Genomic DNA, 24,497 nt, shown 5'->3' on the forward strand with positions numbered 1-24,497 from the left:
TTTTCTTCCAAGGAGCAAGCATCTTTTAATTTCATGGCTGCAGTCACCATCTGCAGTGATTTTGGAGTAAAAAAAAAATAAAGTCTCTCACTGTTTCCACTGTTTCCCCATCTATTTTCCTTGAAATAATGGGACCAGATGCCATGATCTTAGTTTTCTGAATGTTGAGTTTTAAGCCAACTTTTTCACTCTCCTCTTTCATTTTCATCAAGAGGCTCTTTAGTTCTTCTTCACTTTCTACCATAAACGTGGTGTCATCTGCATATCTGAGGTTATTGATATTTCTCTCAGTAATCTTGATTCCAGCTTGTGCTTTATCCAGCCCAGCGTTTCTCTTGATGTACTCTGCATATAAGTTAAATAAGCAGGGTGTTAAATAAGGTTTTTAAACAGTGTTTATAAGCCAAGGAAGCATGCCTTTGCTTTTAGTCTATTGACTATTCTTAATAGTGCATTTTCATCAGATTGGATTGGGCCAATCAGGAATTCTGTAATTGGTCTTTGGTTTGTTACTGGCTATTCAAACTCACTTTCAAAAAAAGGTTGAGAATACTGGATAAAAATTAGACCATGAGCAGCTCCAAATAACATCACAAGAAACATAGTCTTAGAAAATATCCTGAAGACGTACGCTTCATACCCCTTTGTCACACAGGGTAGCCTAGCAGATACAATGCTTCAGTGGCTTTTCAGTTTACTGAGGGCTCTGAATTGGAAACAGATGCATAGGAAATGTGACCAGAAAAGTCAAAAGAAAATCCTATACAAATGACAAGATTAATCATGGCTATGCAATCAAGATTGACATTCCAGAAGGCCATAAATCCCATGACGCCCACAATCACAGAAGCAATAGCAAAAGTTACCCAAAAAGAACAGAGGGGATGAGGAATTAACAATAAGGAAACAGTGAACATAACTGTTGATGCAACAGTCACATTTTGAACAGTGTTTTCTAATATTGCAGAATACTGACCAAAATATATGAATGCCTGGTTGTATACCATTAGGGGAACTTCATACTCTTCCGTCATGTCTCAGAACTGGAGTAACATCAGCTTCTTAATGGTTGAAGAAGACATACCCATGGTTTGAATGAAGTCCTGGGAGCAAATGACTTCCTGTGATGATGTAATATTAACATCATACACAAAAAGTGGAAATTCCATTAAAAAGTGGGAATATTGCTTAGAGAAGCTGTCTTTTTAAAATCTTGATGGAGTTTTTCCATACATTTTATATATTCTTGTAACCAAAACTCTGTAAGTTTTTCATCTACGTACTTAGCATTTTCAAAATCTTCCAGACATTTTTCCAGTTTTTGCCTAGTATCTTTATCCCAGTAGTCAAGAGTCTGTACAAAGTGCAGAGTTATTATAGAACAAGGAGTGATGAATTGTCTTATGGACTCAGAGGCAACCGGAGAAGGCGTCAGAAAAAGCAGTATCCAAACACAGACTCCGCAAGATCAATGAGACCTTGAGAGATGGGCAAGGTCCATCTCTGGGATAACCATAACCCTGGGACTATAACTTGGAAACTGTTCTTCTACATTAAAATATGGTGTGATGTAAGAGTCATCACTTGCCAAATTTCAGAGATCTAAACATACCTGCACTCAGAAACACCCATATATACTCCTTATGATGTATAAAATGTATAGGAGTGCTACAAAAATCTTGGACTGGGTGCTTGTGAGAAAAGGACCAAAATAGTCTCTAAAGAATAGATTCACTGGATGGATATCAGCTTTATGTTCATGTTGGAGAGAATTACGTGGGAGGCAGCAGGACTATTTAATGAGGAAAATTTTTGGTCAGTTGTTACTGGCTTCTTCAACCAGCTTAGATAGACTACTTCTCTTTTCCCATCCAAGGCCATAAATGCTCCAAAACAGGTGATGTTATAAAAATAACAAAAGAGCAGGGTTGCTCCTCTACAGATGCAAAAGTATTGTACAGACCCGAAAGAGGCCATACCATAGTTCCTATACAGGCCAGGACGTTGGTGATGGTGGTGATTGTCACGGACACTGCCACTTTTGCATAGACATCAGACATCCGCTTGCTTATGCTATCCATGAGGCTGGTCTTCTGCCAGGCAGAAATCATGGTAAGTATGTCATCAACCCCAACACCTGTTAGAGAAAGAAACAGAGTATTCATACTTTTTCAACATCTATTAAAAATTAACCAGATCAACTCAAACCATTTTCTTTGCCCATCTCTCAAGGTCTCATTGATCTTGCGGAGTCTATGAATACAGCTTTCTCTGACACCTTCTCTGGTTGCCTCTGAGTCCACAAGGCAACTCATCTCTCCTTGCTCTGTAATAACTCTGCGCTTTGTACACACTCCTATTTGTACACATAGCGCAGTACACTCTACTCCTAGTCATCATTCAGGGTGTTCAATGAAGAGTCAGGAAACCTGGCTGACTGCGTATTAGGTGAAGCAGGATTAGCAATGTATCTCTGATTCCATTAGAACATTTGAGAGACCATTTTCTCTTATAAACCATTTTACTCTAAGGCACTAATATTGAGGTAACATCCTGTTGTTTAATATATGAGCTGGATTTATCTGTTCTTCAGTTAGTATCTAGCTATCAATGTGGAATGATTTTAAAGGCACCCCATAGTTTATACACACACAGATATATACATACATGTAGTTTTCTTGTTAGTCTGTTTCTGATACTGAGAATGCTATTATTCAAACTTCACTTGCCCAGGTTAAAGCATTATGTCAGTAAAATGTAGGTACTCTTGAGATCAGAAATATGTACCAAAGTAAACCTTAAGATCCTTTACATATTAAGTGAATACTAAAGCAACCAGTCTCTTCCACAGTGATGTTTCCTGATTGATTTGTAATAAAGAGGACTGGAGAACATTTGAGGACTCTGAAATTGTCACCGAAGGTTAGGAGAGGAGGACTACAGAGAAGAAAGGGGATTACAAAGGACAGCCTAAGTATGTTGCAGATAAATTTCACTTCCCTCAAGCTTCCTACCTCTTTCACTCCTGTACACCTCCGTTTCTGTGTGTATTGATACAAAATCAATACTTAGAACTGAAAAGTGAAAAGAAAGTGAAGTCGCTCAGTCGTGTCCAACTCTTTGTGACCCCATGGACTATAGCCTGCACCAAGCTTTTCCGTCCATGGGATTTTCCAGTACCGAAGTGGGTGGCCATTTCCTTCTCCAGGAGATCTTCCTGACCCAGGGATCGAACCCAGATCTCCCGCACTGCAGGCAGACACTTTACCCTCTGAGCTACCAGGGAAGCTTGGAACTGAAATGCTGATTGATTTTAATATCAACCTTGGGAGATCTTCTCCATGGATTACATGGGAAGATACTGGGAATTGCACTTTGCCTTTAATTCCAATGTTCTGTGTGTATGATCTGGGAGAAGGGCCTACAGTGACACAGGCTTATGTAGTCTGAAACAAACTGCATCCTGACACGCCCCCTGCTGCCAGCTTTGTGGATTTCTCTTGCATTCAGCTGGACGAAGGGCAAGAATCCAAACTACTAAGGACCACAAATAAACTGATTGATACGGAACAGGTATTTAAAAACCGGTTTTATTATTTATGGAACTTGGTTCAGAAATTGTCCTGACACATTTCTTGAGCTACTGAAATCATAGCCACCCCCGCCACACACATGCACCCCTATACTCACATGTCTATGCATATACAGACAATATGAAGATGGTTGATATGAAGTCAGTTGTCTACACTTGAGTTGTTGATGGCTGTGGGAACATTAAATAAGCGTGAGCGTGTACTAGGAGGTATACATCCTGTGTACAGTTCCTTCCCTATATCCCCTAGGAAACCAATTATTAATTCTTTCGATCTGTTAACTTTCCAAAATATAAACATATTTACCTTCTTACACTTATTGTAAAATAAACCCTGAAAGTACAGGAAAATACAAAGAAAAATTTTAAACAACTGCAATTCCACCTGTCAGGGATAATCGTTGCTAATATTTTAAGTGTTATCTATCCAGAATTTGCTATACAAATACACATGCATATTTGTATATTGCTCAATTTTAAACATCTTGTTTCATAACCAGCATTTTTCATTTAACACTTTATAGCTACCTTTTTTTAAAGACTGAATAGGATTCCAAAACTTTAATGTACTCTGAGCAAACCAATCCCATGTTGAAATAGGATTAGCTTGTTTTTGAACACCAAGAACCACCAAACTATTTTTCACAACTATTATACACCATTTTATATCCCACTAGCAATGTATACATTTTTATGTTTATAGTTGTTATATCATCTTGATTAATTGGCCCTTTTACAAGTACATAATGTCGTTCTCTCTCTTTTAACAGTTTTTTAATTAGTCCGTGTTGTCTGTTATCAGTACAGGCACTCCTAGTCTCTTTTGGTTGCTATTCATATGGAGTATGTTTTTCAGTCCTCTTAACTTTCAATCTATCTATGTCTTTGGATCTAAAGTGAATCTCTTGTAAATAGCATATAGTTGAATCATACTGTTTTATCCATTCTAACAATATCTGCCTTTTGATTGCAAAGTTTAATCTGTTTAGATTTAAAATAATTTAAAATTTTAAAATAATTGCTGACAATGAAGGACTTAATTGTTTTGGTATTTATATTCTGTATATATTATAGCCTATTATCTTCACTTCATCCATTTATGCCTTTTTTGTGGCCAAACCCAGGCCCCAGCAGTGAAAGCACCAAGGAGTTCCAACTATTGGACCACCAGGGAACTCCTGATTTATGCTTTCTTTAATGTGTAGTTAGTGAGCTGTTTTAATTGGTCATTTTGCTGCTGGTGATGCCCAAGTCAGCCTGAGCCCTGGAATCACATGAAGACATTTTTAAACACGTGGATTCTGCAACTTCTCTACAAACTGTAGATCAGAGTCTGCAGAGATGTGTTCCAGGACTGCAGGAATCTAAAGTTCCAAGACTCTCCTAAGTCATTTTGAAAAACTGTTTAACCAAAGTTCTTCTTGGGGACTAAAAAATCTCCAAGTGTATTCACTAGTGTTCTATATTCACATCTTTCCTTCCATTGCCTATTGAACATTAAAATAAAGGTCATTTAGAGAGTCAACACAGCGACTAGTCAAAGTCAAATCACTCTACCCAAAAACATACTTCACTGCCCCCATCCTCTGAAAAATTTATAGCACCAATTCAGAAACCTGAAAGAGGGAATAGGGCTAAACATGTCATATGTAGCTTTTATCCTATTAATCTTTCTGATTTCAGGGTTCATCTTGTTACTTTTATCTTCAGTTCAGTTCAGTCACTCAAGTCGTGTTTGACTCTTTGTGACCCCATGGACTGCAGCATGCCAGGCCTCCCCCGTCCATCACCAGCTCCTGGAGTTTACTCAAACTCATGTCCATTGAGTTGGTGATGTCATCCAACCATCTCATTCCCTGTCATCCCCTGCTTCTCCCACCTTCAATCTTTCCCAGCATCAGGGTCTTTTCAAATGAGTCAGCTCTTCGAATCAGGTGGCGAAAGTATTAGTGTTTCAGCTTCAACGTCAGTCCTTCTAATGAACACTCAGTCAGGACTGACCTCCTTTAGGATGTACTGGTTGGATCTCCTGGCAGTCCAAGGGACTCTCAAGAGTCTTCTCCAACACCACAGCTCAAAAGCATCAGTTCTTCGGTGCTCAGCTTTCTTTATAGTCCAACTCTCACATCCATACATGACCACTGGAAAAAACATAGCCTTGACTAGATGGACCTTTGTTGGCAAAGTAATGTCTCTGCTTTTTAATATTCTGTCTAGGTCGGTCATCGGAGAAGGCAATGGCACCCCACTCCAGTACTCTTGCCTGGAAAATTCTGTGGACGGAGGAGCCTGGTGCGCTGCAGTCCATGGGGCCACGAAGAGTCGGACAGGACTGAGCGACTTCACTTTCACTTTTCACTTTCATGCATTGGAGATGGAAATGGCAACCCACTCCAGTGTTCTTGCCTGGAGAATCCCAGGGACGGCGGAGCCTGGTGGGCTGCCATCTATGGGGTCGCACAGAGTCGGACACGACTGAAGCGACTTAGCAGCAGCAGCGGCAGCAGCAGCAGGTTGGTCATAACTTTCCTGCCAAGGAGTAAACGTCTTGTATCTTAAACTCCTGTAAATCAATAGTGTTACATTAAGAAAGTATTGGTTGTAATTAAATTTTGTTGTAATAAAGAAATTTACTTTTATTTTGGCGCATATGTGTGTGTGTATGTTTGTTGATTTGGGGCCCTGAGTTTAACTGATAGAACCAGCAGTTTGAGAAAAGGTGAAATACAGACACACATAGTTGTTTTAATAAAAAGAAAGTTTAATTATTTTAATGTGGCCTTGCATGAATAAGGTGTTTAGTTATATTCTTGCTCTTTGGGAATCAGTAACTCCATTTCCGTAGCTGAATTTCTTAGTCTTCAAACGAAACTTAGTTTCTCTCTCCTACTAAAAGTTTCTAGAGGCAGTTATCAGTCATTTGTTTTGAAGCAGATAGCAATGAAGTAAAACAGAAACCTAGAGATAGTCATCAATATTTTAAGATGTAAAGTTGTGGTTGTAAGGGAGTTAAAGTATTAAATCTTTATTTTTTTATTTTTTTAAATGCTATGTATATATTCCAATTTTTGTTGGTCCAACCTAGAAACAGGCATAAGTTGTGTTATTCAAAGTGGAGCACATATTACTTTTTTTGCAATTAGTAGCCACTTTACTTGGGCTTCCTCAGTGGCTCAGCAGTAAAGAATCTGCCTGCAATGCAGGTTTGATCCCTGGGTTAGGAAGATCCCCTAAAGGGAGGGCACGGCCACCTGCTCCTCTATTCTTGCCTGGAGAATCCCATAGAGAGGAGCATTTCATCCAAAGATGAGCACAATATAGGACAGAAATGGTATGGAACTAACAGAAGCAGAAGATATTAAGAAGAGGTGGCAAGATACTAAGAAGATATTAATTAAGAGGTGGCAAGAATACACAGAAGAACAGTACAAAAAAGATCTGCATGACCCAGATAAGCACGATGATCTGATCACTCACCTAGAGCCAGACATTCTGGAATGCGAAGTCAAGTGGGCCTTAGGAAGCATTACTATGAACAAAGCTAGTGGAGGTGATGGAATTCTAGTTGAGCTATTTCAAATCCTAAAAGATGATGCTGTGAAAGTGCTGCACTCAATATGCCAGCAAGTCTGGAAAACTCAGTAGTGGCCACAGCACTGTAGAAGGTCAGTTTTCATTCCAATCCCAACAAAAGGCAATGCTAAAGAATGTTCAAACTACCACACTGTTGTACTCATCTCACACACTAGCAAAGTAATGCTCAAAATTCTCCAAGCCAGGCTTCAATAGTATGTGAACCAAGAACTTCCAGATGTTCAAGCTGAATTTAGAAAAGGCAGAGGAACCAGAGATCAAATTGCCAATATCTGCTGGATCATCAAAACAGCAAGAGAGTTCCAGAAAAACATCTATTTCTACTTTATTGACTAGTTCAAAGCCGTTGACTGTGTGGATCACAACAAACTGTGGAAAATTCTTCCAGAGCACCTGACCTGCCTCCTGAGAAATCTGTATGCAGGTCAAGAAGTAACAGTTAGAACTGGATACAAAACAGCAGACTGGTTCCAAATCGGGAAAGGAGTACATCAAGGCTATATAATGTCACCCTGTTTATTTAAGTTATACGTAGAGTATGTCATGCGAAATACTGGGCTGGATGAAGCACAAACTGGAATCAAGATTGCTGGGAGAAATATCAATAACCTCAGATACGCAGATGACACCACACTTATGGCAGAAAGTGAAAAACTAAAGAGCCTCTTGATGAAAGTGGAAGAGGAGAGTGAAAAAGTTGGCTCAAAACTCAGCTTTCAGAAAACTAAGATCATGGCATCTGGTCCCATCACTGCATGGCAAATAGATGTGAAAACAATGGAAACAGTGACAGACTTTATTTTTCTGGGCTCCAAAAATCACTGCAGATGGTGACTGCAGCCATGAAATTAAAAGACGCTTGCTCCTTGGAAGAAAAGCTATGACCAACCTAGACAGCATATTATAAAGCAGAGACATTACTTTACCAACATCAGTCCTTCTAATCAAAGCTACGGTTTTTCCAGTAGTCATGTATGGATGTGAGAGTTGGACTATAAAGAAAGCTGAGCACCAAAGAATTGATGCTTTTGGACAGTAGTGTTGGAGAAGACTCTTGAGAGTCCCTTGGACTGCCAAGGTGATACAACCAGTGCATCCTAAAGGAAATCAGTCCTGAATATTCATTGAAAGGACTGATGCTGTAGCTGAAACTCCAATACTTTGGCCACCTGATGTGAAGAACCGACTCATTGGAAAAGACCCTGATGCTGGGAAAGGTTGAAGGTGGGCCGAGAAGAGGACAACAGAGGATGAGATGGTTGGGTGGCATCACTGAAGAGATGGACTTGAGTTTGAGTGGGCTCCGGAAGTTGGTGATGGACAGGGAAGCCTTGGGTGCTGAAGTCCATGGGGTCGCAAAGAGTTGGACATGACTGAGCAACTGAACTGAACAGATTCGCAGCTTTCCACCCCCCACCCCCCACCACGCTTTGTTTTTGTTCAGTTGGTCTGGGCTAGTGCCTGGACATTAACATTCTCCCACAGACAAGTATGGGAGTTATTGCCCATGAGGACTCTGAAGAGGTGTCTGAGTCAAGAATGTTATGAATTGCTGGAATTTCAGTATGGAAGCTACCACCACAAGTTCCATTTTTCCCTCCAAATTTACAGGTGTGACTGTATATGAAACAAAATGTGGGTCACGGCCTTTGGAGTAATTTCTGCTGCCTTGGCAGTGGTGAGCAACTTTGGCCTAATGTTGTACATTGGGGTGCCATTTGTGATCATAGTTGCAAATTCACCATTTCTTATTCTAGGTGAGTAAAACAAAGCATGAGGCTGCACACTGTGTGTGTGTTGGGGGGGGGGGGTAGTGTGGGGTGGGTAAAGGAAGAGTATTGTGTTAGATTAAGCAAAATAATTATATATAGATGACTCTACAGATCCAAAATGAGGAATCAGAAGAAAAAGAAAATCAAATGGAATCATGTGCTTTTAAGAGTCGGAAAAATCTAGTACCCCAAATGGAAAAACACACACCAGGGACATGAACAGACATTTCACACACACACACACACACACACACACAGAATCCAAAATACTAATCACTGAAAATATACGAAAGAAATATTTGTCTTTTTGATTATCAAGGGATGCAAGTTCAACCAAAAGTGAGACATCTTGTCTTTTTATTAGATTAATAAATATTATAGCCAGACTGAAGGTTTGGGGAAGGTTGTATGCAAATAAACACATATTCTGCTGAGGGAAATTTATAAATCAATACACTTTTAAAATATAACTTTGCAACAAATCAAAAGACTTAAAAATTTAAAACAGAATACCTTTGACCAGCCAACTTCACTTCTGGGAATTTGTCCTAATTATTGGACAGGTTCTTACAAAATAGAATAAGTATGTTAATTTCAGTATGATTTAGAAGAGGAAAAAGCAAAAACAAGCTAATCCTATATCAACACGTTTGCTCTACTGAATGATTAATTCTGAATATGGTCAGTGTCAGGAACTTCTCTCATATGCAGCCAGCGGCCCCCAAAAATGAGCTAACTCAGTGGGAAGCTGGTGGAACACATGGAAGCATCTCCGAGTAATTATGAGCTGACCCCCCAGGCCAGCTGCTCCACCCTTCCCAGGTAAAATGCCCTGTTGTTCAGTTGCCCAGTTGTGTTCAACTGTTTGCAACCCCATGGACTGCAGCATGCCAGGCTTCCCTGTCCTTCACCATCTCCTGGAATTTGCTCCAACTCGTCCATTGAGTTGGTGATGCCTTCCAACCATCTCATCCTCTGTCGTCCCTTTATCCTCCTTCCTTCAATCTTTCCCAGCATCAGGGTCTTTTCTAATGAATTGGCTCTTTGCATCAGGTGGCCAGAGTATTGGAGCTTCAGTTTCAGCATCAGTCTTTCCAATAAATATTTGGGGTTGATTTCCCTTAGGATTGACTGGTTTGATCTACTTGCAGTCCAAGGGATTCTCAAGACCTCAGAGTCTGAAGGGAAGGGCTTGGAGCCTCTTGGGCCACAGCACGCTTGCCTGGTTGGCTCGTGCAGGCCAAGCAGGTTGCTCCTAGCCCTGGGTGAGCTTCTGGAAGCTTCCATTCCCTTACTTGAGTTACTCCTCCCGTCCTTCCCCCTACTGCCTTTTTTCTTGTGATAGCTTATGGTGAACAGTGTTGGATTCATATCTCCAAAGACGAACATTTAGCTTTGGGACCAGGGACCAGGTTTGATCACTCAAGAGCTTTTGTGTAGCGGAGTTTTATTAGAGTACGAAAACGGACAGAGAAATCTTCTGACATAGACATCAGAAGGGGGATGGAGAGTGCCCCTCTGCTAGTTTTAGCAAGCTGTTTTATGTTTGTTAGAAAGTTATTAAACAGATAAGAGAGGCACCTCAAGGCTGACGGAGTTTCACCAGGCCCCTCTCCCACAGTTTGCATTTTTGAGATAGGATGGTGCGAGGTGTGTCATCCCCCAGCCATAAAATGATTGATATGAATACTGGTTTATTGAGCTATTATCAGCCAAAAGTTAGTCTTAGGTGGAACCATTTTGAAGAAAGGCCAATTCCAAAGCAAATACGTAGATTCAATAACATTGCTTAAGAAAAACATTTCCATAGAGAGCTTGTTTCCTCCTGCTGCTTAAGGGAGAGAGAAAAAAAATGTCTGACACTTGCAGCCTATTTCCTCCATTTGGAGACCCCTGGCCTTCCTGCCTGTTACCCTCTCACTTGCTTCTTCACCTCTGTCTGGGGGAGAGCTTCCAACAGCAGGTACAGGTGACATGTCCTGTTCCTTAGCAGGTGGAAGCCTGGCAACTCCTGTGGACCGTCCTGCAGTGCCCCACTCAGCCCGGGCTACCTGCAAGGTCCTCACTCCTTCTCCAGCCCAGTCCCAGGGCAGAAAGCATGGCCTCAGGTACAGCTGCAGGCACTCTTGTTGCCTGGAGGGGGGAAGACTCAGTCCAGACACACCTAAGAAGGGCTTGCCGACGGGCCTGGGTCAGCCAATCCTTGTCCATCAGGGGCTCATAGTTGTAGAAAATGGGTCTTGCTGCCCTGGCCAGTTCCAAGGAACAGGTTTGGGTCCTCAGGGTCAGGATGAACATGTGGCTGCAGCTCTGGTTTTGTTTTCTAAGCATTTTAACTGGTCCATGAGTAGGAAGCAACTTCCCAAAGCCCTTCTCTGCATGAGAGGAACCCAGGAGTCAGGGAGGGGAAGGGTGGTGGGTGCAGACAGGTGCCCAGTCCCCCAGGGGCCATGGCAGCATTTTGAAGATATGCTGGAAGGAGGCCACACAGAGGGAAGCCCAGGGTCACAGACCTGTCCAGGAGCTGCTGTTTGTTAGTTCAGGTCCTGCTCTGAGGGGCTCAGGGTCCACTCTGACCAAGAAATGCACTGGGGATGCTCTGCAACAAGGGCCATGTGCACAGCTTCTCTGCACCGAGCCTTGCCTTGGTGCCCGTCCAGATGGGCCTCATGCCCTAGAAGGGGCCTGGCCATGTGAACCCAGTAGGCTGCCAGATGCCTGCCCACAAGAGCTCTCTGCCCAGTGCAACGAAGCCCACATGCCACAACTAGAGAGAAGCCTTCACACTGCAAGGAATGAGCCTAAGATTCCCATGTGCTGTAACCAAGACACCATGCATCCCAAATAATCAAATAAATAGATATTAAAAAAACAGGCAACCTCGAAGAAATGGAGAGATTCCTAGAAACAGTCTCTCAAGACTGAATCATGAAGAAATAGGAAATTGGAACACACCAATAATGAGCAGGAGGCTGAAACGGTCATTAAAAAAAAAAAAAAAAATCTTACCAACAAAAAAAGGTCAGGATCAGATGATTTCACTGAACCATGTTTCAGTTCTACTAAACACTTAAAGAAGAATGAATGCTAGTCCTTCTCATGCATTTCAGGTCCAAATTCTTACACTCAGTCGTGTCTGACTCTTTGCAACCCCATGGACTCTACAGTCCATGAAATTCTCCAGGCCACAATACTGGAGTGGGTAGCCTTTCCCTTCTCTAGGGGATCTCCACAACATCAAACCCAGGTCTCCCACATTTCAGGGGGATTCTTTACCAGCTGGGCCACAAGGGAAGCCCAAGAATACTGGAGTGGGTAACCTATCCCTTCTCCAGTAGATCTTCCTGACCCAGGGATTGAACCCAGGTCTCCTGCATGGCAGGTGGATTGTTTACCAGATGAGCCGCAAGGGAAGGCAGTCCTTCTCACATGCTTCCAAAAATTGAGGACAAATAGTCTAAAGGAGAATTTCACAAAGAAAATATCTGTAGAAGATACAAGAAGAGTGGGCCACTTTCTCTAACTCTCCTCCCTTACCCTCGTCCCTGTTGTCAGCCTGCCGGCCTCATCATTGTTTCTCTGCAGACGTCTGTTCTCTCAGGTTTACGGCTAATGGTGAAAATGTCAGAGCTTCAGAATTTACACATCCTATAATTAAATCTCCAGCAGGGAATCACAACATCTTCGCTTTTCAGGTCCAAATGCTTACAAGAGGAACTGTCTCATTGGTTCGGTTGGGCTTTACTGGGAAACCTGAACCCAAACATCAGCGACTATGCAGGTGGCGGCGGCGGCTATGGCTTTGCAGGCTATAGACAGAGCACACGCTGAGAACTGAAAAATACACCAAAGGGCACGCATGGCATCTTTGTATATTACATGAGCGTGTGTGCTCAGTGGCTGAGTGTGTCCAACTCTTTGTGACCCTGTGGACTGCAGCCCACCAGGCTCCTCTGCCCATAGAACTTTCCAGGCAAGAATACTGGAGTGGGTTGCCATTTCCTACTCCGGGGGATCTTTCTGGCCCAGGGATTGAACCCTAATCTCTTGCATCTCCTGCATCGGCAGGCAGATTCTTTACCGCTAGAGCCACCTGGGCAGCCTATATATTTCTTAGTTGTCTACATAGACAATACTGATGGCCCAAGTCGATCCGGGCAAATTTCAGTGTGCTTGCTTACAATTTGCCTAGCTTATGGGTGATTTGTGGATTATAAAGTGATGGAGAAAGGCTGGTGATTTGTGTTCACAACAAAGAAACTGTGTTTAAATATTTAAGCTGCGTCAGTATGAGGCAGAGCAAGGCATGATTTAGATGGTGCTGCGTAGATAATTTTAGCCTTTGTTGTTGTGCTGACATAAAAAAGAATAACTTTTGTTGCTTTTAGAGGATAAGGAAGAGATAAGAAGTTTTCCAAAACTGATTTTTTTAAACTCTAAGGATTAAGGTTTGTTTTCATTGTTCTTATTTCAAGGTCAAGAAGATGGAAAAATTTCTAGGTGTGAGAGAAAGTCAGTGTGAGGAAAGTCAGTTTTGAGGAAATATGACTATTGAAGACAGTCTTAAAGACAAAAGAAGAAATCAGTTTATTATGTATGCTGTGAGTGGTGAATTCTAAGTGTAAGGGAAGGAAAGAAAGATTGCTGAAAGATAAGAAGAAATAAATGAGGAATGTGAGAAGCCTGTTTGGCCAATTTAAAGGGAAAAATAAAGGGAAGGCAAAATCAATACAGATTTATTCCTCAAGTTCATCTGGAAGAAAAATAAAAGTATCAATATTTGGTGAAAATAGCAAGTTTTTTAAAGAGAAAGTACAGGGAGAATAACGGGTTTCTCCTAATGCAAAATATAATGTAAATATTATATATTTAACATAAAAATAAACTAGATGGCTACAAGAATTAAAGGGGTGGGGCACTGGTCAAACACCTAATAAACAAAGCAATAAAACAAAATAATGAGTCCTGAAAGAGACTCTAAAACTAAAAAAAAAAAGAAAGAAAGAAAAGAAAACTTTGAAAATAAGATACAGGAAATAACACAAAACAATGATGAAATAGGATGGGGGGAAAGATAGATCTTTGATTTACAATATATGCTCAAATAAAATCCAAGAAGAGGGAACTAATGGAAACAAAAGAGAGGAAAGAAATAATACTTTTCAGGTAAACTAGTAGTTGGACTTCAGCTGAACTTAGTTGGGAAATGACTTCCTTAATGTAAAAGCAGGGGAAGACATCACAGTTGCTCAGCCTTGCTGTGTCCCTCCACCCAGAGGAGGGCTAACTGATCCCAGAATGAGAGCTGACTTCCTTTCACGTGTGGAAATTGTCTCCTGAAACAGACAGATCTGGGTTCGCAGGATCAGGACCTGATGACTCAAGACTGTGTTTCTCTCACTGTGGTCAGTAGACCAACTGTATCCGAACCTCCCGAGATAAACTCTGAATGAAGGAATCAAGGAAGGAAGGAGGAAGAAGGAAGGACAGGAGGGAGGAAGGGAGGGAAGAAAAAAAGGAGGAAAGAAGATACAATTAAAAAAAAAGATTAAAAAGAAATTTTGATTCTATCTTGAATTAAAGCCTCTGGCAGTACAGCTCAAGATCTATTTTAACCCACATTTCAAACACAGTTATCAGGTTTTGAGAATTGCTAGCTTAAAAAGAAACATTGCTAAGTGGACTACAAGGAGGGCTTTTGAACAGAGATGTTAGAACACTCCATGGTCCCTATTGTGACATCCCAGGGTCACCCACAGAAAGATGTGGGTTTCTGGCTAAGGACAAGGCAGGTTCTCTGACTCTGATCCTACTCCCTACCCTTCACAGCCCCTGCCATTCTGTCTGGTTTCACGGCAGCAGTTGGCCCATTTACTCACAATCAATGGGTAAAAGTGCAAGAGAGAAATCTGTACAGTGTCTGGGTGGATTTTCTGTCGTTTGCAGAGAAAGTAAGCTACCTGCCATTTGGCATCACTGGACAAATTCCTGTTGACTAGGTCCAAACCAGAACTGGCTCATTCAATTTTCATTTCACCTTCCTTCTAAGTTTGAGAAGTTAGAAAGCCAAACGCTCTATTCCCAGGCTTCTTTGCTATTGGAGGTAACATGAAAATTCGATTCTGCGAATTGGATTGACTCACATGATCCTTGGATCATAGGAGCTCAGTGAAGATCGTCTTCCTGGGCTCTTTGCTGCTAAGCCAGGGACTCTGAAGCATCCTCCTGTTATATGTCCCCAGTTTCTTGGTGTATAGACACCAGAGGCTTGTTGATGTGGGGACATCTCCAGGGATGGTCTCCAAGGAGGTAGTTCTGCTGGTGGTCAGTTCTACAGTGTTCTGACAACAAAGATCGTGGAATCCCAGCCTAGAACTTGTGTTGGACTCCTCAGTAACTGTGTAATCACCTAAGATTATATTAAACCCTTTCTTGCTGAAAATATGCAGAGTGGATTCTGTTCTTACACCAAGCCCTCATGAACAAAATAACAATAAACAGTGCCAGGGATTCAGCTTTAAATGTCTTGAACAGGTTTTAGAAAGTCAGTTTCACTGAAGAATGACCTTGAAGAAGCAGTAACAATTATTAATTTTACTATTTACCCTTAAAATACATGTCTTTAAAATTTTCTGCATGATGAAATGGGAGGTAAGCATAAAGCCCTTCTGCTTCACGCCAGGTTGAGTTTGTCTAAAGGAAAAACACTTGGAAGGTTGTTGAGTTGTGAAATGAACTATTTACTTTTTCACAAAACATCATTTTTACTCTAAATAACAAATTACAGGCAAAGCAAGTTTATTGAGATTTGGGTATTGGCAGATATTTTCTCAAAAATGCACAAAATAAACCTGTCATGGCAAGGAAAGTCACTTGGCTGTTGTTGTCAATGACACAATTTGAACCTTCAAAGCAAAAAGTAAAATTTTAGGAAATTTATGTCCACCATAGTGGACTTGACATTTTCTCAACTTAGTGAGAAACTTAGTCACTCAACTTGAGTGACCTTCTCAATGTCACTTTTCTGGTGACATTGGTGGTGAAAATACTAAGTACATTTTTTCCTGTTGTAGAATGTAGTGGAATATGTTAAAACTCATAACTCAGCAGCCAGTGCCTTTCCAGATGGTCACAGGTCAGTGTTACAAAATCAGCTGTGGATAAAGACAGATTCAAACTGCAATAGAGACAACATATTTTAATGTGACAGAAAAGAACTTCACTGATGAGCTTTAAGATTTCACAGAGCAGCTAAACCTTAAGGAACTACCACTTGTCATATTTCAATGTAGATCAGAGAAGAAAATACCCAATTATTTGAAAAGGCTATATCCACCTGTGAGGGTGGATTTTCTTCATGTACTTCAACCAAAGCACCGCTTTGAAATGGACTGAATGTAGAATTGGACATGAGAATCTAGGTGTCTTTTATTAAGTTCTATACTAGATATGCAGCAATTTAAAACAAGGCAATTATTCTCACCAATTTTTTGTTTTGGGAAACGATCTTTTTCATAAATGTTATTTATATTAATATGTAATGACTTTATTATTGCTATTTTAATGCCTTAAGAAATGTTAACGTTTTTGTTTGCAATTTATAATACTATAAATATCGATTCTCAATATTGATCGTCAATAATTTTGGGGTGTACAGGGTGTCTGTGAACAAAAACCTTGAGAACTGTTTTAGTGTGCGGTTCAATACCACATGTCACCAGGAGGTGGCGTCATGAGCACACGTTGCACGTTCCCCGGCTGTGGCTTAAATTGAACGCTTCAGTTTCCGCAGCACACACAAACTTGCACCAACAACCTAAGGAGTTTAACACTCTACATGAGTTGATGGTGAGGAAGGAGACGATATAGAGAGGAAGATCGACTCTAAGTCTTATTAAACCCCTAAAAGAACCTGTGATCTTCCTTAGGAAGGCAAGGAAGAAACCAAACAGATGGTCGGAAATCTGCAGGGGTGAAGTAAGTGCGTTTTAGCGGCAGCGCCTACATTAGTGATGCTGGCTCATCTGCACCTTGAACTTGGAAAGCATCTCTGCATGCCCAGCTGTTAAATGAGACCTGACTTTTCCCCGAAGGAAAGCCTTCCACTCCTCTGGTTGCTCTTTACACCCAGAGAACGATTTCTTACTGTGAACATCAAGTTACTGTGAGACTTGGCCCTGACTTCATTCTTCACTGTCCACAAATTCAATTTCCCTCACCAAATTAACAGAAGCAGTTCTCTGCGTGGGAAGTCACAACCCTGTAGCTAGTGTATACCTAGAAATGCCAATTTCCTAGCATCATGAAAAATTATTTGATATAGCATATATTCATGTGGTTCATTCCTTGGGAAATTTGTTCTGAAAAAGCTACTTCATTTTGAAGATGTGGTGCCCACCCCCTGGAATGTAACTGTGTTTATTGTAAGGTTAGACTCTGCCAGTTCTTCATAGCTAATCACCCAGCCCTATGAGCAACACTCCTAAATGTTGATGTCCCCTCCGTGGACTGAGGTCACTGCGCTCAGAGGTCATCCACCCCTTCTAACTTACAGCTGCTCTAAACTCTGAAATGTGAGGCTGTTACTGTCCTGAGCTTCAGTTCTGGAGCAGCGTCACTTCCTTGGCCGACCTTCCTTCTCTGTGTCCTCTTCTGTGTCTGAATCCTCCTTGCTGGGCTGGCGCAGGCTCACTTTGTTCCTCCTGATTTTCATTTCTCTGTCCCTCAAGGAAATCCCTGTGCCTTGAGCTGATGTCACACCCCCTGGCTTTGCTCTCATCGCCCTCCACCCTCCACCAGACAAGAAAACGCAATAGCTGTGTCTTCGCCTGCAGAAGGAGAACCCCATCTAGACCCGGCATGGACAGCATGATTTTTCAGGGTTTCTCACTTACTGCTGTCCCTTCTACCCTGTTTTCCAGAGAGCCAGGTGGACTTGACCATCAGAGCCACCCCTCTGATTTGTGACCCCATGGACTGTAGCCCCCCAGGATCCTCTGTCCATGGGGATTCTCCAGGCAAGAATACTGGAGTGGGTTGCCATGCCTTCCTCCAGGGGATCTTCCCAACCCAGGGATCGAACCCAGGTCTCCCGCATTGCAGGTGGATTCTTAACCAACTGAGCCACCAGGGAAGCCCAGCTGGTGGATATCCAAGACCAAATCTGTAAGGCATCATCTCAGCCTCAGGCTCTGCTTCCATTCTTCCCGGTCTCTCTTCTGTCTTATGACATAGGAACCTCAATACCTTCTTTGTGCAGAAGTCCACCCCCTCACAGGTGCTGCTAGTGGTAAAGAACCCACATGCCAATGCAGGAAACATAAGAGACGCAGGTTTGATCCCAGAGTTGGGAAGATCCCCTGCAGAAGGAAATGGCAACCCATTCCAGTATTCTTGCTTGGAAAATTCTCACGGACAGAGAAGACTGGTGAGCTCCAGTCCATAGGGTCACAAAGAGCTGGACACGACTGAAGCTGCTTGGCGCAGCACATGCCCCCACTCACAGCGCTGGCGAGCCCTGTGCACTCGTGGGACCTCAGGGGGGTTCACAGGAGGACATCGATAGAAATCACGCTGTCATGGGGCTGCAGGTTTTACCAGGATCCTCTGCCGGGTCTCCCTCCCCTGGTCCCAGTTGTATCCAACTTGCTTGTTCCTTTCTCCCCATCCCTCCTTTGCTTTCATTTCACCTTTGTCTTCCTGAATCACAAGTATCAATACTTTTCTTTGTTTAGGAAGGCTGCTTTTACCTTCTCTTCTGTGGCTGGGTCCCAGGAAGGACCCTGTCCTTTAAATTTTCACTGTTCATCCCAGGATATATCAAGTTATATTTAGAAAACCAAACCAAACCAAGCGAAGCTCTTTTGGTAAAATAACGGATGACAATTTTTCTAGCTCATTGTTATTTTAGCTTTCAGTTTCTATTAAATTGGGATCCCACAAGCAGACCCCAAGTCGAGAGTTTTCCCGAGAGTGCCTTACTTGGGAGGTGACCGTGAGGGGAGGAAAAACAGGAAGAGCAGTGGAACGTTTACCATGACGGTGCTGGAACGTTCCTGTGTGAGTCTTTCTGGGACATGGGCTTCCATTCCTCCTGGTAAATGCCTGGCATCACATGGTCGGGTCATATGCCAGATGTAGGTTTAAATTTTTTCCGAAATTGTCAAACTTTTCCAAAGTGGCTGTGACTTTTTACATTGGTGTCAGCTCTGTGTGTGAAGGATCCGGTTTTTCAAGATCTGTATGCCCAAAATGATAACACAGTGTGTGTGCGTGCGTGCCAAATGCATCAGTCCTGTCTAACTCTTTGCGACCCCAAGGACTAGTCCACCAGGCTCCTCTGTCCATGGGATTCTCCAGGCAAGAATACTGGAGTGGGTTGCCATGCCCACCTCCAAGGGATCCTCCCTACCCAGGGATCAAACCCACGTGTCCTGCATCTCCTGCATTGCATGTGGATTCTTTACCACTTAAGCCAGAAATGCAAAAGGCCTGGGACAGACAAAATAACTTTGAGAAAAGAACAGCAGGATTGAAGGGATAATTTCACCTGATTTCAAGAATTCTCATAAATCTGGGCAATGTTTAAAAGTTCTGAGGCCTGGCCCATGCTCAGCTGGGGTGGGGCCGAGCAGCAGGAAGTTTGAGTCTCCCTAATTCCTATGTGCTGATTCCTCTGTGCAGACTACTCTGAAAATCTACTTTAAGATTCTTAAGTGGACATATTTCATGAGACCGTTAGGGGGCAGCCTAAGCTTAGGACTGCTGTGATTTTGCATTTGCATCACAATAGTGGGTCAAACTGACACTGCCTAATTTTTTCAGATAATCAGATAATGTGGGGAAGAGGGGAAAGGAGAAAGAATAAAGAAAATAGGAGGGATGCTTACTACCTCTGGTAGTACTTTAAAAAAAGCACTAAATATTCACCGGGCATGGGGACTGAGCATGCTTTGATTGGTTTTTGATTCTGTGTTGATTGATGGCATCCTGATGTAAAAAGTAGCACCCAGTACTTATACATGTTGGTGGCTGATAGAATTTTAGACTTAGCCTGGTGCTTGAAACCTTATCAAACTTGGCTCTAGTTTAAACTTCCATGCTCTTTGAAGCTTTCCCAGACTCCTACATAAACCCTCTGCTTCAGTCACACTGGTCTAGTCTAATCACCTCTTTCCCAACTTGAGGACCACCTCGCTCTGATCTTTGAGGTCCCCAGCCAGAGAATGCCCCAGTCCTCCTCCCCAGGATGTCCTCTGTTTCCCTCCAGCCCTCAGGGACCGCTGCTCCTCAGAGTCCACTAAGACCTCTTGTTTCTTGCTGGGAATTTATTACAAGTGTGTATACATGCTCAGTCTTAGCCAACTCTTTGCAACCCCATGAACTGTAACCCGCTGGCTCCTCTGGCCATGGAATTTTCCAGGCAAGAATACTGAGGTGGGTTGCCATTCCCTACTCCAGGGTATCTTCCCCACCCAGGAATCAAACCCACATCTCCTGCATCTCCTATATTGGCAAGAGGATTCTTTACCACTGAGCCACCTGAGAAGACCCACTTATTACAGGACACCCCCCTGTAGTCCTGAATTGCTTCATTACTTGTCCGACTGACCATACTGGAAGGCTCTTTGAGTCCTGGAGCCCCACTCCCTTTTAATTTAATAATCGTTGGTAGTGTTGCATGTAGATGATTGATGATATTTACATGATGAAAATTTTTGTTATGATTAGATGAGTTTAAAGTGAACTTCCCAAGAAAAGAGCTACATTTTATGATTCTTAACCTTTGTGCTTAGCATCCTGCCTGGAACAGTGCAGGTGCTTGGTATATGATCATTGCCTTGAGATAAATGTGTCCACGTTCAGTATTTCCTTGCTTTAAGCTGAATATTTTCCCTCCTCCTCTTTTTTTCTCCTTCTCTCTTTTCAAGAGACAGCTTGGTGCAATCTGGCCCTGGGCTGCTGCTTTTCCTTCCCTCCTCCTACCTCCCCTGTCTTCTCCTCTCCTCTCTCTGATACATGTGCCTCTGTGATAGAATAAGAAACCCAGGTTTGGTCTCTGCCCCCAGTTTCTGGCACAGAGCTTGTAAAACCCTTGTAACTTTCTGAGTGATGGGTGCTGGGAACATCTCTTGGTTTAGTATTTGTTTTTTGATTCCCAGTTCCTGACACAGAGCTCCTGAATTCATTGGAATTTCAGGGGTGATAGGAACATGTTTTGTTCTAAGGAGGTCACTCTGGATGGGTTCCCAGGTGGCTTCAGAATGGAGGCTGGTCACCAGAAAGACAAAGATGTGATTAGAAGCTTAGGACTTTCAGCTCCATCCTCCATCCTCCAGGAAGGGAGGCAGGCTGGAGACTGAGTTAGTGAGAGGTCATGCCTACATGGTGAAGCCTCCATTTACAAAATCCCTAAACTATGGGCTTTGGGGAGATTCTGGGTCTGTGAACACATCCACGGGTGTGGGGTGATACACCCCAACTCCAAAGGGACAGAAGCTCCTCAACATGGGACTCTTCCAGACATCACCCTATGCACCTCTTCATCTGGCTATTCATTTGTATCCTTTGTCATAAACCAGTCAGTCCTAAAGGAAATCAATCCCAAGTATTCACTGGAAGGACTGATGCTGAAGCTGAAGCTCCAATACTTTGGCCACCTGATACGAAGAGTTGATTCATTAGAAAAGGCCCTGATGCTGGGAAAGATTGAGGGCAAGAGGAGAAGGGGACTACAGAGGATGAGATGGTTAGATGGCATCACCGACTTGATGGACATGAGTTGAGTAAACTCTGGGAGATGGTGAGGGACAGGGAAGCCTGGCGTGCTGCAGTCCATGGGGTTGCAAAAAGTTGGATACAACTGAGCGACTGAAAGACGACAATAAGCCACTATAAATGAAAGTGCTTCCCTGAGTTCTGTAAGCCATTTTCACAAATAATGGAACCTGGAAGGGAGTCATGGGAACAAACTGCAGTCTAGACCTGGTTAGTCAGAAGTACAGGTGATGTGACGACTTAGGAAGTGGGATCAGACTTGCAGGTCGATTCCCTAACATGTGGGTTCTGTACTGACTCTTCGTAGTTAGTGTCAGCATTGAATTAAGTTGTAGGACACCCCTTCCCACTGAGGTCAAAAGAATGGTTATCAGTGAGAAGAAAAACCCTATACATTAGTGTCAGAAGTTTTATGAGGGGAGAAATGGTTCTCCTTGAGCTTGATTAACACATTCAATAACAAGACTGAAGCAGAGACAGGCACAAGAGCCAAGGTATTTACAACAACTCTCAAGCTTTCTGCACAGAGCCATGATGTTACTGATGACACAGTCACAAAAGCCACCAATGCCACTCTGGTTTATCAACCGACGTTCAGGGTTGAAAAAAAGTGTTAAATTGTCGCAGAATTTAGTGAGCATGAAGATGTAATTTCTGCCCAGATATGCTCACAAATCCATTCTGTCTAGAAACCTTTGGTGCCAGGAGGGGTCTGCGGTGTCTCCAAGTTAAAAACCTCTCATGTAGCACGATTTGTGAAGTACGTATTTTTCTTTAATGGTCAAACGAATTCTCTTTCATTTTCTTTTTATTAAAAAAATTCTAATCTTCAGAAAAGTTTCTAAGCTGCTACCTTTGAGTATTGGAGAAGGAAATGGCAACCCACTCCAGTATTCTTGCCTGGAGAACCCCGTGGACAGAAGAGCCTGGTGGGCTGCCGTCTATGGGGTCGCACAGAGTTGGACACAACTGAAGCGACTTAGCATGCATGCATGCATTGGAGAAGGAAATGGCAACCTACTCCAGTATTCTTGCCTGGAGAATCCCAGGGACAGAGGAGCCTGGTGCGCTGCCGTCTATGGGGTCGCACAGAGTCGGACACGACTGAAACGACTTAGAAGCAGCAGCGGCAGCACCTTTGAGTATAAGGTCCCACGGATAACCTGAGACCAATATCAATGGTGCTTAGACATAAGCATAGGAATCAGAGGGCGTGTTCAGCCCAGAGGCCAGGAATGGCTCACCCGAGGCAGGTAGGCACTGAGCATCTTCATTTCCAGCAAGCACCCAGGCGATGTTGCTGGTGCAGGATGCCCCTCAGAGAGCCACTCCTTATAAGAGTTTGGCCTTCTGACACACTGGGAGTTTGAATTGGCCGAGTGACCCCCTGGGAGGGGGGAGGCCAGGGGAAGCAGGAAGAGCTGCTGCGTGTGCTTGTGACCTGAGGGGCCTTTGAGTGTGAACAGCCTCGGGGAGGGGCTGTGTGCAGATGCTGGAGACGGAGCCGGGTGGCAGACGACTTGGACATCCCACCTCACTCCGTGGTCACCCTCCAGCTTGCTGACGTTGCCCGGGGCCAGGCCTGTCCCCCACATCACTGGGGTCTGTGCCCCTGCACGCCGGGAGAGGGGTGCCCTGGTTGGCAGCATCTTCCCATCGAGGTCTTGGAACACATTCCCAGCCTCACTGTTCTTGCACCACCTGATTCTATGTGGCTGAGAGCCTGTCGCCCAGGGCAAGGATATGCAGGCTGCATCCCACTTTACCTGCCGTCTCTGCCTTTCCTGTCTCACCCTCTTCTCTCTCCTCTCACCTTCCAAAGAAAATGACTCCTTCCCCAGTGCTTGCAGCAGGGGCTGTTTGTGGGGGAAACTCAACTCACCCTAAGGCATGCTTTCAAATCCCAGCCTGCCCCTCACCCTCGGGGCGCCCCAGGAGTGGACCAGTCTCCCCAGCTCCATTTTTGCACCAGAACTAAGGGACCCACCTACCTATTTCCCAGTTATCACCGAGATGGGCTCATATTCCAGAGGCACCCCAGGGCCAGAGCCTGCAGTGGGTTCCGGAGCTCAGCAGAATGTAGTCCCTGGTCCTCCCTTGAGGCTGGCGGCATCCTGGGAGGAGGAAGGAAGAAGGCAGAAGAGACGATGAAAGTGTCAGATCCGTGAAACCCACAGGCGAGGGGTTTGCAGCCACTCGGTGATCCTCGGAGTGAGTGGGCGGACCGCGTCTCTACTCCCCAGAGATGCAGCTTTCCTTCTTAGAGAATCCAACTGACAGTAAAACCGTGGGTGGTGGCCTTGGATGCTTTGAGCCATCCTGCTTATCTCCTGGGATTTAAAAATCATCCTCCCACAGCGCCTTCTATAACCGTATAACATATTCGGTTTCAGCGGCCGAGTTCTGAGTGGAGAAGATGGCCTCATTGATTATCTAACAACCTGGTCTTGCCTTCTCCTCCCTCCTTGTCTCAGAAAGGAGGGTTTGCATTTTTATTAATCTGGTCATTTATCTCAGAAGTATTAATGACATGCCTGGAATTCACTGGTTTGTTTGATGGTGGATCTTTTAATTTATTTATGGTTTGGATAAAATTCTATACAGTAGAGAAAGAAATAAAAAAATTCTTTAAATTAATTTCAGAATTTCTTGCTCAGCAAGCATCTCCCCTTCCAACTGAAAACAAGATATTGAAACAATTGGATAAGTGGTGCGGATGGGGAGAGGCGATCAGTGGGACTGGCTCTTCCTTCTCTTCTACT

At 43.3% G+C, this 24,497-nt stretch overlaps 1 pseudogene; it reads right to left on the reverse strand.

Annotated features, from left to right (window-relative positions):
• Nucleotides 1-516: 516 nt before the first annotated feature.
• Nucleotides 517-17,737, reverse strand: LOC122681070 (annotated as a pseudogene).
• Between the last annotated feature and the right edge of the window lie 6,760 nt (nucleotides 17,738-24,497).

This window comes from Cervus elaphus, chromosome 23, assembly GCF_910594005.1.
Source record: "Cervus elaphus chromosome 23, mCerEla1.1, whole genome shotgun sequence".
NCBI classification, from domain to species: Eukaryota; Metazoa; Chordata; class Mammalia; order Artiodactyla; family Cervidae; genus Cervus; species Cervus elaphus.